Consider the following 13161-nt stretch of genomic DNA (forward strand, 5'->3'; position numbering starts at 1 on the left):
TTGAAGCCGTTAACTACCATGGATTATCTGGGCTTCAATAACAATTCCATCCATATGACTGTTACTTTGCCAACGTACTTGGGTCACTATAATCAAATCATGAATGTACCCGCTGAAGCTATATCACAATTACAGTGGTGGGCAGACATATGTTTGGCATAGTTTTCAGCCCTATTATCATCACCAATCCCAACTTGGTTATTAAAAACCGATGCCAGTACTTTAGGCTGGGGAGCAACTAAACTCCATATCCAGCACAGGTAACAGATGGACCAATTCAGAATCATCGTTACTACACACACCGGGCATCAACTACTTGGGATTGGTGATCGCCTATTGGGCTAAAAAGCATATGCATTTCAAATGCAGCACGTACATATGTGGTTACGGATTGATAATACTATGGTGGTGGCTTATATCAACCATATGGGGAGCATAAAAATAATTATTGTGCAACAAATTGGTCAAACAGATCTGGCAATGGTGTGTCAAAAGACATTTTAACTATCAGCTGCCTATTTCCTAGGAAGCTAGAACACAGTGGGAGACACCACGTCACGGGTAAAAATTTATGATAACATTGAATAGATGTCAAACCCAAAATATCTGCTAAAGGTATTAAGCAGTTTGAAAGCCAGATATCAATTTGGTTGCACAAGACGAAATCACCAGTAACCTATGTATGTGACTTAGGAACCAGATCAGAGGCAGCAGCGATAGATGCCTACACGCTGGAAGGGGGAATTTCTGCTTTGCCTTCCTCCCTTCTGCCTCATCAGTCGGGCACTTCGCAATACAGATGGAATCTGTCTCCGAGATATTGAACGTGCCCGACCGGCCTACACAGCCATGGTTCCCAGTTCATCACGACATGGTGGGCGAGTCACCTATGGATTTCCCTAGTGGACCATGGTTGCTGACTCAACCCAGTATCAGGCATAAGCCACCCATGCCATAAAAACATCAAACTCCTGGGTGCAGGTTTTGAATAGACCTTACCAGGGACTGGGATTATCCAAAGGAACCATTACCACCATGTCGGCATCCCTGCGAACAGTCACCAAGAGCATGGGAAAATACTGCCACGACGCAGGGACAACATACCAAACTATTCAACCACTGACGTATTGGAGTTCCTGGAACATCTACACCATGATTAAAAGGTGAGTTACAGTGCCGTAAATACAGCATGGAGCGCCTTGTCTGCTTATCTAAAAACAGCAGGACAGCAAAACCCAGGTATACCCATGCATGGGATATCGGTGTGATATTGACATATCTCAGAGAATGGCACCAGCCAGATCCCTCAGTCTTGCTCAATCTATGTTAAAAACGCTCATGCTTATGGCTCTTGTATACGCTCACAGAGTCCAGTCACTCCATAAAACTAGACTGGATAACATGGTGATTACCCCAGACGCATCACGTTCATCATTCTAGGTCTGGTAAAAACCTAACTCGCAGGTATATGGGACTAGGCGAGATTATGAGTTCGGCACGGACTAGTAGGGTCGAGATGGCCTGTGTTTTCCGTGCTGCAATTGTTATATGGACCAGGAACGCCCAATTCACTGGTGGGATTCCGGGCCTACCCACCAGAGTCCAGGTTGAGTGTGGTGACCCATCTACTACAATATATAGACACAACCCACAATCTTAGAGGGAGAGGAAAGCCTATGGGTCAACCACAGAAACCCCAAGACGGGGTACGAGCCAAACCACTTCAAGGTGGCTCAAACAGGTACTGAAAGCTGCCGGAATAGATAATAATACATTTTAATCCCATTCCACTAGGGCAGCATTGATATCAGCGGCTGAACGAATGGACATCCCAGTTGACCACATTCTCAATACGGCAGGATGGTCAAGGGAAACGACGTTCAGAACATTTTTTATTGTAAACCGTTGATAAGCCTGATTTAATTGCAGAAAGAATATTACAAACTGCAATATTAATTTAAGCTCAGGGGAGCTATTTATGTTGTTATTGTTAACAAATACCTTTCTGTTTCTTGTGAAAGCAGATCCATTGGTTGATTACGATAACACTTCCTCCCTCAAAAACTTCGGCAGTGAGTGAAATAAAAACTGTTACACGGTTTGAAATCACAGACCTTTGAAGTCTTCACGGAATCACTCACGTGACTCCGAAGTAAAATAGTAAGATTAAACGAGTACTTACCAGTATGAAGTTTGATCTGTATTTTATGAGGAGTTACGATGAGGGATAACGTGCCCTCCGCTCCCACCCTCAATATATAGATCAAACTAATAAACTGATGTCTCATGATCTTTACTATCTTACTTCAAATATTGTGTCTATCCTGTGATTTCACACCGCTGCTTCGAAGTATGCCGCACCTGCGCACTGGGCTGGGGTCTTCACGTTATCCCTCATCGTAACTCCTCATAAAATACAGATCAAACTTCATACTGGTAAGTACTCGTTTAATCTTACTATTAAACATTTATTCAATGTTTTAGTGAGCTTAAATGCCTAGTGCCTGCTATGATGTAGCCCGGGCTACGGAGGTGAGGGAGGAGATTTTGGGGGGACTAATGAAGAATTAAAAATCTGGTGCTGCCACCTCCCAGGCACCTGCCACTTAGTAAAAAAGGAAAATTTGGCTTGTAAATCTCCTTTAAACGTTCCTCCTCTCACCTTAAAGCTATGCCCTCTAGTATTTGGTAAAAAGGTTCTGACCATCTATCCCATCTGTGCCTCTCATAATTTTATATACTTCTATCAGGTCGCTTCTCAGCCTCCGATGCTCCAGAATAAGCAATCCAAGTTTGTCCATCCTCTCCCTGTAGCTAATACTCTCTAATCCAGTCAACATCTTTGTGAGCCTCTTTTGCTCCCTCTCCAAAGCCTCTGCATCTGTCCCGAATTGCACTCTGTATTCCAAATGCAGCCTGAACAAAGTTTTATGCAGCAGCAGCATGTCTTCCTGACACTCGTACATATTGCCCCAACTTAAAAGGCAAGTATGCCACTCTTGACTACTCTCTCTATTTGTGTTTCCACCTTCAGGCACATATGGACTTGCACCGAAGATGTCAATGCTGCTAAGGGTCCTGCCATTTACTTTATACTTTATCTTGAATTTCAACATGCAACACTTTGGGCATGTCCAGATTAAACTCAATTTTTCTGCCCTATTTCCAACTATATCTTATAAACTCTGGTCTCGCCCTGTAATTCTGCTCCTATTCTCACCCCGTTAGTCTGGTTCAGTAAAACACCGGAGTCAAGCACTGGATTCAACTAACTTTATCTCCAATCACAATAACAAATACCTAACCAACACCCCGGGTCCGATCCTTATAACCATATAACCATATAACAATTACAGCACGGAAACAGGCCATCTCGGCCCTACAAGTCCATGCCGAACAAAATTTTTTTTTTCCCCTTAGTCCCACCTGCCTGCACTCGTACCATAACCCTCCATTCCCTTCTCATCCATATGCCTATCCAATTTATTTTTAAATGATACCAATGAACCTGCCTCCACCACTTCCACTGGGAGCTCATTCCACACCACCACCACTCTCTGCGTAAAGAAGTTCCCCCTCATATTACCCCTAAACTTCTGTCCCTTAATTCTGAAGTCATGTCCTCTTGTTTGAATCTTCCCTATTCTCAAAGGGAAAAGCTTGTTCACATCAACTCTGTTTATCCCTCTCATCATTTTAAAGACCTCTATCATGACCCCCCTTAACCTTCTGCGCTCCAGAGAATAAAGACCTAACTTATTCAACCAATCTCTGTAACTTAGTTGTTGAAACCCAGGCAACATTCTAGTAAATCTCCTCTGTACTCTCTCTTTTTTGTTGACATCCTTCCTATAATTGGGCGACCAAAATTGTACACCATACTACAGATGTGGGCTCAACAATGCCTTGTACAATTTAAACATTACATCCCAGCTTCTATACTCAATGCTCTGATTTATAAAGGCTAGCATACCAAAAGCTTTCTTTACCACCCTATCTATATGAGATTCCACCTTCAAGGAACTATGCACGGTTATACCCAGATCCCTCTGTTCAACTGTATTCTTCAATTCCCTACCATTTACCATGTACGTCCTATTTTGATTTGTCCTGCCAAGGTGTAGCACCTCACATTTATCAGCATTAAACTCCATCTGCCATCTTTCAGCCCATTTTTCCAAATGGCCTAAATCACTCTGTAGACTTTGGAAATCCTCTTCATTATCCACAACACCCCCTATCTTGGTATCATCTGCATACTTACTAATCCAATTTACCACACCTTCATCCAGATCATTGATGTACATGACAAACAACAAAGGACCCAACACAGATCCCTGAGGCACCCCACTAGTCACCTGCCTCCAACCCGATAAACAGCCATCCACCATTACCCTCTGGCTTCTCCCATTCAGCCACTGTTGAATCCATCTTGCTATTCTTGCATTTATACCCAACAGTTGAACCTTCTTAACCAACCTTCCATGAGGAACCTTGTCAAAGGCCTTACTAAAGTCCATATAGACAACATCCACTGCTTTACCCTCGTCAATTTCCCTAGTAACCTCTTCAAAAAATTCACGAACATGACCTTCCAGGCACAAATCCATGTTGACTGTTCCTAATCAGACCCTGTTTATCTAGATGCTTATATATATTATCACTCCGCAAAAACCCAGATTGGGTCATCAAACCAGCCGACAAGGGAGGTGCCGTGGTAGTCTGGCGCGTCGATCTCTACAAAGCTGAGGCCACGCGCCAACTCTCGGACACCTCCTCCTACTTACCCTTGGACCATGGCCCCACTGACGAGCACCAGGCCACCATATCTAGCACCTTCACCGACTACATCAATTCCCACGCCCTGCCCGACCAATCTTCCAACCTCATCGTTCCCCAGCCCCGCATGGCCCGTTTTTACCTTCTCCCCAAAATCCACAAACCCGGCTCTCCCGGCAGACCCATTGTCTCTGCCTGTTCGTGCCCCACCGAACTCATCTCCACATACCTTGTCTCCATACTATCCCCCTTGGTCAAATCCCTTCCCACCTATGTTCTAGACACCTCAGACACTCTCCGCCGCCTCCACGCATTCCACTCTCTAGGCCCTCACCCCCTCATCTTCACCATGGATGTCCAGTCACACTACACCTCCACCCCCCACCAGGATGGCCTCAAAGCCCTCTGGTTCTTCCTCGACCAGAGGAGCAACCTATACCCAGCCACTGACACTCTCCTCCGCCTAGCGGAGTTGGTCCTCACCCTCAACAACTTTACATTTGACTCCTCCCATTTCCTCCAAACACAAGGCGTAGCTATGGGCACACGCATGGGCCGCAGCTACGCCTGCCTCTTTGTCGGGTACGTTGAACAATCCCTGTTCAATACGTACCAGGGCCCCATCCCCGACCTCTACCTCCGTTACATTGACGATTGCTTTGGGGCCACCTCCTGCACCTACACACAACTGACTGACTTCATCCACTTCACCACCAACTTCCACCCGGCACTCCAATACACCTGGACCATTTCTGACACTTCCCTACCATTCCTTGACCTCACCATCTCCATCGCAGGGGACAGACTCCTGACCGACATACATTACAAACCAACTGACTCGCATGGCTATCTGGACTACACGTCTTCCCACCCTGCCCCCTGTAAAGACTCCATCGCCTACTCCCAATTCCTCCGCCTACGCCGCATCTGTTCCCAGGATGAGACGTTCCACACCAGGGCATCGGAAATGTCCTCGTTCTTCAGGGAACGGGGATTCCCCTCCGCCACCATAGATGAAGCTCACACCAGGGTCTCATCCATACCCCGCAACACTGCTCTCTCTCCCCATCCCCGCACTCGCAACAAGGGCAGAGTCCCTCTGGTCCTCACCTTTCACCCCACCAGCCGGCAAATACAACATATAATCCTCCGCCATTTCCGCCACCTCCAACGTGACCCCACCACTCGCCACATCTTCCCATCTCCCCCCATGTCTGCCTTCCGCAAAGACCGCTCCCTCCGCAACTCCCTTGTCAATTCTTCCCTTCCCTCCCGCACCACCCCCTCCCCGGGCACTTTCCGTTGCAACCGCAAGAAATGCAACACCTGTCCCTTCACCTCCCCCCTCGACTCCATTCAAGGACACAAGCAGTCGTTCCAGGTGCGACAAAGGTTCACCTGCATCTCCTCCAACCTCATCTACTGCATCCGCTGCTCTAGGTGTCAGCTGATTTACATCGGGGAGATTAAGCGTAGGTTGGGCGATCGTTTCGCCGAACACCTCCGCTCAGTCCGCAATAACCAACCTGACCTCCCGGTGGCTCAGCACTTCAACTCCCCCTCCCATTCTCAATCCGACCTCTCTGTCCTGGGTCTCCTCCATTGCCAGAGTGAGCAACAGCGGAAATTGGAGGAACAGCACCTCATATTCCGCCTGGGTTGCTTGCGTCCGGATGGCATTAACATTGAATTCTCCCAATTTTGCTAGCCCTTGCTGTCTCCTCCCCTTCCTTAAGCCTCGAGCTGTCTCCTCCCACCCTCCCATCCGCCTGCCCTCGGGCTCCTCCTCCTCCCCTTTTCCTTCCTTGTCCCCCCCACCCCCCATCAGTCTGAAGAAGGGTTTCGGCCCGAAACGTCACCTATTTCCTTCGCTCCATAGATGCTGCTGCACCCGCTGAGTTTCACCAGCAATTTTGTGTACCTTCGATCTTCCAGCATCTGCAGTTCCTTCTTGATCACCCTGTACTTAACTTCCTCCCAGGACCCAGACATTCTGGAGCCATGAACCTCATGGTCTTTGCAGACTTTTCGAAAAGATGCCAAGCAGGTTTTGCAAAGGCAGAAATCCTCCATTTTGTTAGACACTAAAATGGCTAATATTATCAACCCTGTTGATAATAATATCAAAATATCCATTTTGCAGTTGCGAATGGGACAGAGACTGGGCATGCAAATCTTTGAGTAACAAACCTGTCTTCGATTAACAAAAAGAGGTCCTTTCTGAACAGAGCTATGTATTTTCTAGAACCTGATTTTTTTTTTTTACAACGTTTCTACGAGTCATGTAGCACGAAAACAGGCAGTTCGGCCCTGCTTGCTCTTGTTGGGCAAAGTGCCCATCTATAATAGTCCCACCTGCCTGCGTTTTGCCCATATCCCTCTAAATCCTTCCAATCCATGTTGTTATTGCAACTACCTCCACTGGCAGCTCACCCTCTATGTGAAAACATTGCCCCTGAGATTCCAATTAAATGTTTCCCATCTCACCTTACACCTTTGTCCTCTGGTTCTTGATTCCCCCGTTCTGGGTAAAATATTCTGTGCATCTACCCGTTTCCATTCCCCTTCATAATCTTATACACCTTTAAGATCACCTTTCATCCTCCTACATTTTAAGTAATACAGTGCTAGCATGTCCAATCTCGTTTTCAAGCTCAGGCCCTTGAGTCCTGGCAACATCCTTGGAAATCTTCTCTATACCCTATCCAGCTTAACAATATATTTCCTACTGCAGGGTGACCACAACTGAACACAATACTCCAAATGTGGTTTCGCCAGTGCCTTGTACAGCTGTAACTTTACATTCAAACTTCAGTACTAAATACACTGACTGATGAAGGCCAATGTGCTAAAAGCCTCCTTGATCACTATCTACCTGTGATGCCACTTTCAAATAACTATTTATCTGCATTCCTAGATCCCTCTGCTCCAGAACACACCTCTACCATTTTCTGTTGGGGTCCTGCCCTGGTTACACTTTGCAAATTGCAACACCTCACATTTATCTGCATTAACCTCCATTGACCATTCCTCTGCCCACTTGTCCAACTGATCAAGATCCTGCTCTGGCCTTTGATAACAATCTTTGCGATCTACAATAGCACCCACTTTAATGTCATCTGTAAATTTACTAATCCTTCCTTGTATGATGTAATTTGTAAAGAGAATTTCAGCTATTTGATATGACAGTGCTGCATACTTCACTTTACCTGGATGAAGGGAGCATGAAGGGATGAAGGGATGGAGGGATGTTGCATTGGTGAAGACTCAAGAATGGAATGGCGTGCTGGACATTGCCACACCTCCTCAATAACCATATGCGATTAACTTACATGATCTGTATGTGAAGGTGTGAGTGGGCTGCCATACTTGTGTGTTCACTTCCAGCTTTAATTTTTTCACAAGCTGTTTATCTTTTTTGTTTAGTGAGCAGCTGATTGAGTGATTTGGTTACTTTGCACCAGCTCCATTTTCTAGCTTTCATGTGGCTCAGATCACAACAGATCTCTGGCAAAGTTAACCAATCTTTGCTCAATACTAGTTAAACATGAAAGGTTTCATGGTGTTGCAAAATATTGTATCATATCCCTGCATTGTACACCACATGGTATTTTATTTTGTTGAGTCATCTTTTACCCACAATGCTCATCTCCTTGGGCTCAGATAATTCAAACATGTTGAAATGTTTAACTTTACACAATCCATCAGCTGGATGTCAGCAGGCAGAGAAGCAAATTGTCCATTTCGGGTTGGTGTCATCTCAATTGGTAGAAGGTGGTGATTGCTGGCTTCACTGAACTAATGAGAAGATGCGGTCTGCTGTGGTGGCTGCAGCTCAGTGGCCCCTCCTTCAGGAGAAGGGTCCTATCCACAATGTTGCCTGCCCATTCTCTCCACAGATGCTGCCTGACCAACGTTTTACTATTGCTTGGCTGTTTGAGTCGCGTTGCTGTATCATGTAGTATGATACAGCAAGCCTCTTGGCCTATCTTGTTATGCCATCGAGATGCCCATCTACACTAGTCCCATCTGCCCATTGACTCTAAACCTTTCCTATCCATGTACCTGCCCAAATATATTTTAAATGTTATTATAATACCTGCCTCAACTACATCCTCTGGCAGCTTATGGTCCCCCCCCCCCCCCCCCCCCCCCCCCCCCCCCCCCCCCCCCCCCCGTCGCCCCCCCCCCCCCCCCCCCCCCCCCCCCCCCCCCACTGTGTGAAAAAAATGCCCCTTGGGTTCCTACTAGATTTTCTCCCTCTCACCTTAAACCAATGCTCTCTGATTCTTGACTCACAACTCTGGATAAAAGACTACATTCACCCTATCTCATGTAGTATGATTTGCCTGGATAGCGCACAAACAAAGCTTTTCACAGTATCTGGGTACATGTGACAACAATACAACACCATTCTTGTTATCAAGCATATATCTTTGGTGATGTGCCAGGCCCGCCGCGATTTGATTCATGAAAGCATCTGTCTGCTTTGAGAAACATCTTGCAATGTTCTTTTCAGGTGAGAAGGAAAGGGTTAACCCTTGTAAGCATGAACCTGCAGGTTGGCCTGGAATGATTTGCCGAGGCTTGTTTCTTACGAAATACTTCATCTGGCATCTGAATTGACAGTTCTGTATTGTTTTGAAGTTCCCAGGCTTTTTGCCTTTTGCTGGAACAGCAGAGATCTGTCATTGGATAGTTGTACAAGCCTTGCTTCTTCCAGCGCACTGCTCCTCCTGCAGTTAAAATAAGATCTGCTTCATATGCAACCTGCATAACCTTCTCATGCATTATCTTCACCCAGGCAGGGCAAGATTATCTAAGAGCTTTTCCATTCATAGTAATTTTTCACATTTCTGCAAAGCACAATAGTACACCTGTTAAAAAAAACAGCAATGTCCCGAGTCAATGTTTTCAACCCAACACGCCGAGCCTTGGTTTGGGCTATGGAATTTGTCCTTCTGGAATTTGATCTCGGCCTGCCCAAGACTTGTCATTGTTCCGACACAGAGTGATGTCCGTGAGGGAAGGTTGCTGAGAGCAGATTACAAGAGTATGTGCTGAGAGATGCAGCCTGTGCCACGGCTCTGTGGGGGAAGACCACAATGTATGGTCTTTCCAATGCCGGACATTGAAGGACCAAGTTCAGTGGGGACACCCCTCAAATAAGGGAAGGGATATTACCCCGGGGGGGGGGGGGGGGCATGGGAGTGGGACTAAGAATTAATTAAGAGTTTTGCACTGTTTGCTTTTGAATATATATTTTAATTGTGAAAAGTTTATTTTTGAAATAAAAAAATAATTTGATAACCCCTCTGCCCTGCATCCTACTGAAAGCCTTTTTGTAGATTCTGGTTAGTTTCTTTGTTTGGAATGAGCTTGTGGCAGTCAGCAGGTGGACTATCTGTCCCACTGCAGTTTGTCTCTAGTGAGGAGAATTATACTTTTGTTTGAAGGTAGATTGTGTGAATGGTGAAGGTCTTGTGTTGGCGGTTGTCCAGCAAACCAGTCTATTGCCTGCCACAGGCATTGTGTTAGATGAGCTGTCTTGCAAGATGATGGCAAGTCATCACCATAACAATAAAGGAAGATTTTTTTTTTGAGTGATTGAAATATACAGCATGGAAACGGGTCATTTGACCCATCAGATCCATGCCAACCATTGATCACCCATTCATATGACTTCTATGATATCCCACTTTTTCATCCATTCCCTGCACACTAGTGGTAGAGTCACAGAAAAGATGGAAGGACAGGGGGACCTCATAGATTCTTGAAGCAGGCAACACTGGTCGATAATGTGATGAGAAAGCATTCGAGACAGTGACCGTTGGGTCACTGAATGCAGAAGTAGGGAGTATATGCTTCAACTTTATAAAACCCTGGTCAGACCTCAGCTGGACTACTGAGTACAGTTCTGGTCACCAATTTATAGGTGAGTAGAGCTGCACACTGTACACCAATGATTCAGTGATCATTTATTGCCACATGTACCTAGATACAGGAAATGACTTGTTTTGCATACAACCAGGTAAAACATACAGCAGACCTCACCTAGACAGTACACAAGTGTTGCCACGTTTTGGCACCGACAAAGTTACAAAAGTTCACCAAGCAGTCCTATCTACCCGCCCAAGGCAGCAGGCAGCCCTCCTCACCACGTCCCCCATCATTCTCTGCAGTCTCCCGCCAGCTTCCCCCCTTCGTTCTCGGCGGTCCTGTCAGGTAGCTTTCCAACGGCCCTCCTCGCTCTCCGGCCCACCTCGCTCTTCAGTGCTCCCCGTGCTCTCTGCGGTTGCTCGCAGGTCCCTCCACCCTCGCAACACTGGTCACGTCGACGCCAGCAGCTCGGGGCCGAGTTTGGAGTCCGCGGTGGGTGAGCTGGGCCAACTTCCTCTGAGTGAGTCCTTGGTCATGCTGGAAGGCCTGGCCCTGCTGGCCAGGGTCATGAGGTAGATTGGGAGATCGGGACTAGAGCCTTATCTTATGGGAGGACCGTTCAGTAGCCTGATAACAGCGGTGATGAAGCTGGTCGCGAATCTGGTGCATCTGGTATAAACATTTGTATCTTTTGCCCGACTGGAGAGAGGAGAAGAGGGAATGACCAGGGTATAAATGGTCGTTGATTATGTTGCCTATTTTCCAGAAGCAGCATGAAATGTAGATGGAGTTGATGAGGGAGAGCTGGGTCTGTGCGATGGGTGAATCCACAACTCACTGCAGCTTCTTGCAGTCTTGGGCAGAGATTGCCAAACCAAGCTGTGATGCATCCCGATAGGATGAATTCTTTCGTATATCTGTATATGTTGGTAAGAGTCAGAGACCTGCTGAATGTTCTTATCGTCTGAGGAAGTAGAGACAATAGTGTGTTTTCTTGGCCTTGAATTCAATGTGGTTGTGCGAGGACAATTGTTGGTGATATTACAGCTGGGAACTTGAAGCTCTTGACCATCTCCATTTGGACATCATTGCTGACTGGGATGTGTACATCACCTAATTTCCTCGTCAGTCATGAACTCCTTCGTCATGCTGCCATTGAGGGAGAGATTGTTGACTGAGTTCTCTGTATCCAAACGTACAGAGAGCTATGAACACTGTAGTGGAATTTCAGCCCTGTTTGTCCACTCCACCCCCATCCCTTTCCCTTCCACGGGAACAAAGCAGTAGTCACTACCATTTAAATATTTGGGCATGTGCCAAAATCCACTGCTGCAGGGAGATTTGCATATTACACTCTTCATGTTACTGCATGTTACAGTAATCTTGTACACCAGTCGCTAAAAGTTGGTGTGCAGGTACAGCAGGCTTCACTGAAAGCTAATGGCATGTTCAAGATTCAAGAGTTTATTGTCCTGTATCCCAGATAGGACAATGAAATTCTTGCTTTGCTTCAGCACAACAGAATATAGTAGGCATAAATAAATGCAGAACAGATAAGTGACCAAATACCATATCAATATCTAGTATCTATTTCTATATCTAGTATCGGTCCCAGCATCACATGTATAGGGCTCTGGTGAGACCAAATCTGGAGTATTGTGTACAGTTTTGGTCTCTGTTTGAGTTGAGTTTAATAGCCTGATGGCTGTGGGGAAGTAGCTATTCCTGAACCTGGATGTTGCAGATTTCAGGCTCCTGTGCCTTCTACCTGAAGGCAGCAGGTGAGATGAGTGTGTGGCCAGGATGGTGTGGGTCCTTGATGATGCTGTCAGCCTTTTTGAGGCAGGGACTGTGATAGTTCCCCTCGATGGTAGGGAGGTCAGAGCCGATGATGGACTGGGCAGTGTTTACTTTTTGCAGTCTTTTCCGCTCTTGGGAGCTCAAGTTGCTGAACCAAGCCACGATGCAACCAGTCAGCATGTTCACTTTTGTGCACCTGTAGAAGTTCGAGCGAGTCCTCCTTGACATACCGACTCTCTGTAATCTCAGGGAGTAGAGGCGCTGATGTGCTTTCTTAATAATTGCATCAGTGTTCTGGGACCATGAGAGATCTTCGGAAATATGCACGCCCAAGAATTTGAAGCTCTTGACCCTCTCCACCATCAGTCTGTTGATATAAACGGGTCTGTGGGTCCCCATCCTACCCCTTCCAAAGTCCACAATCAGTTCCTTGGTTTTGCTGGTGTTGAGAGCCAGGTGCTGGCCCCATTTGGTCAAACGGTCGATCTCACTTCTTTACTCTGACTCGTCCCCATCAATGATACGTCCCATAACAGTGGTGTCGTCAGCGAACTTGATGATGGAGTTCGCACTGTGACCGGCTACGCAGTCATTAGTGAGTACAGCAGGGGGCTGAGCACGCAGCCTTGAGGTGCTCCCGTGCTGATTGTAATCGAGGCTGACGCATTTCCACCAATACGGACAGACTGTGGTCTGTGAATG

The 13161-nt window shown here is 46.5% G+C and overlaps 1 protein-coding gene across 5 annotated transcripts in view; it reads left to right on the top strand.

The window, feature by feature from the left end:
* The window catches only part of kiaa0513 (KIAA0513 ortholog), a 70393-nt gene that overhangs the window by 16028 nt on the left and 41204 nt on the right, over window positions 1–13161 (top strand). The gene's annotated exons all lie outside the window — the stretch shown is intronic.

Source organism: Leucoraja erinacea, chromosome 50 (genome assembly GCF_028641065.1).
Source record: "Leucoraja erinacea ecotype New England chromosome 50, Leri_hhj_1, whole genome shotgun sequence".
Classification (NCBI taxonomy): domain Eukaryota; kingdom Metazoa; phylum Chordata; class Chondrichthyes; order Rajiformes; family Rajidae; genus Leucoraja; species Leucoraja erinaceus.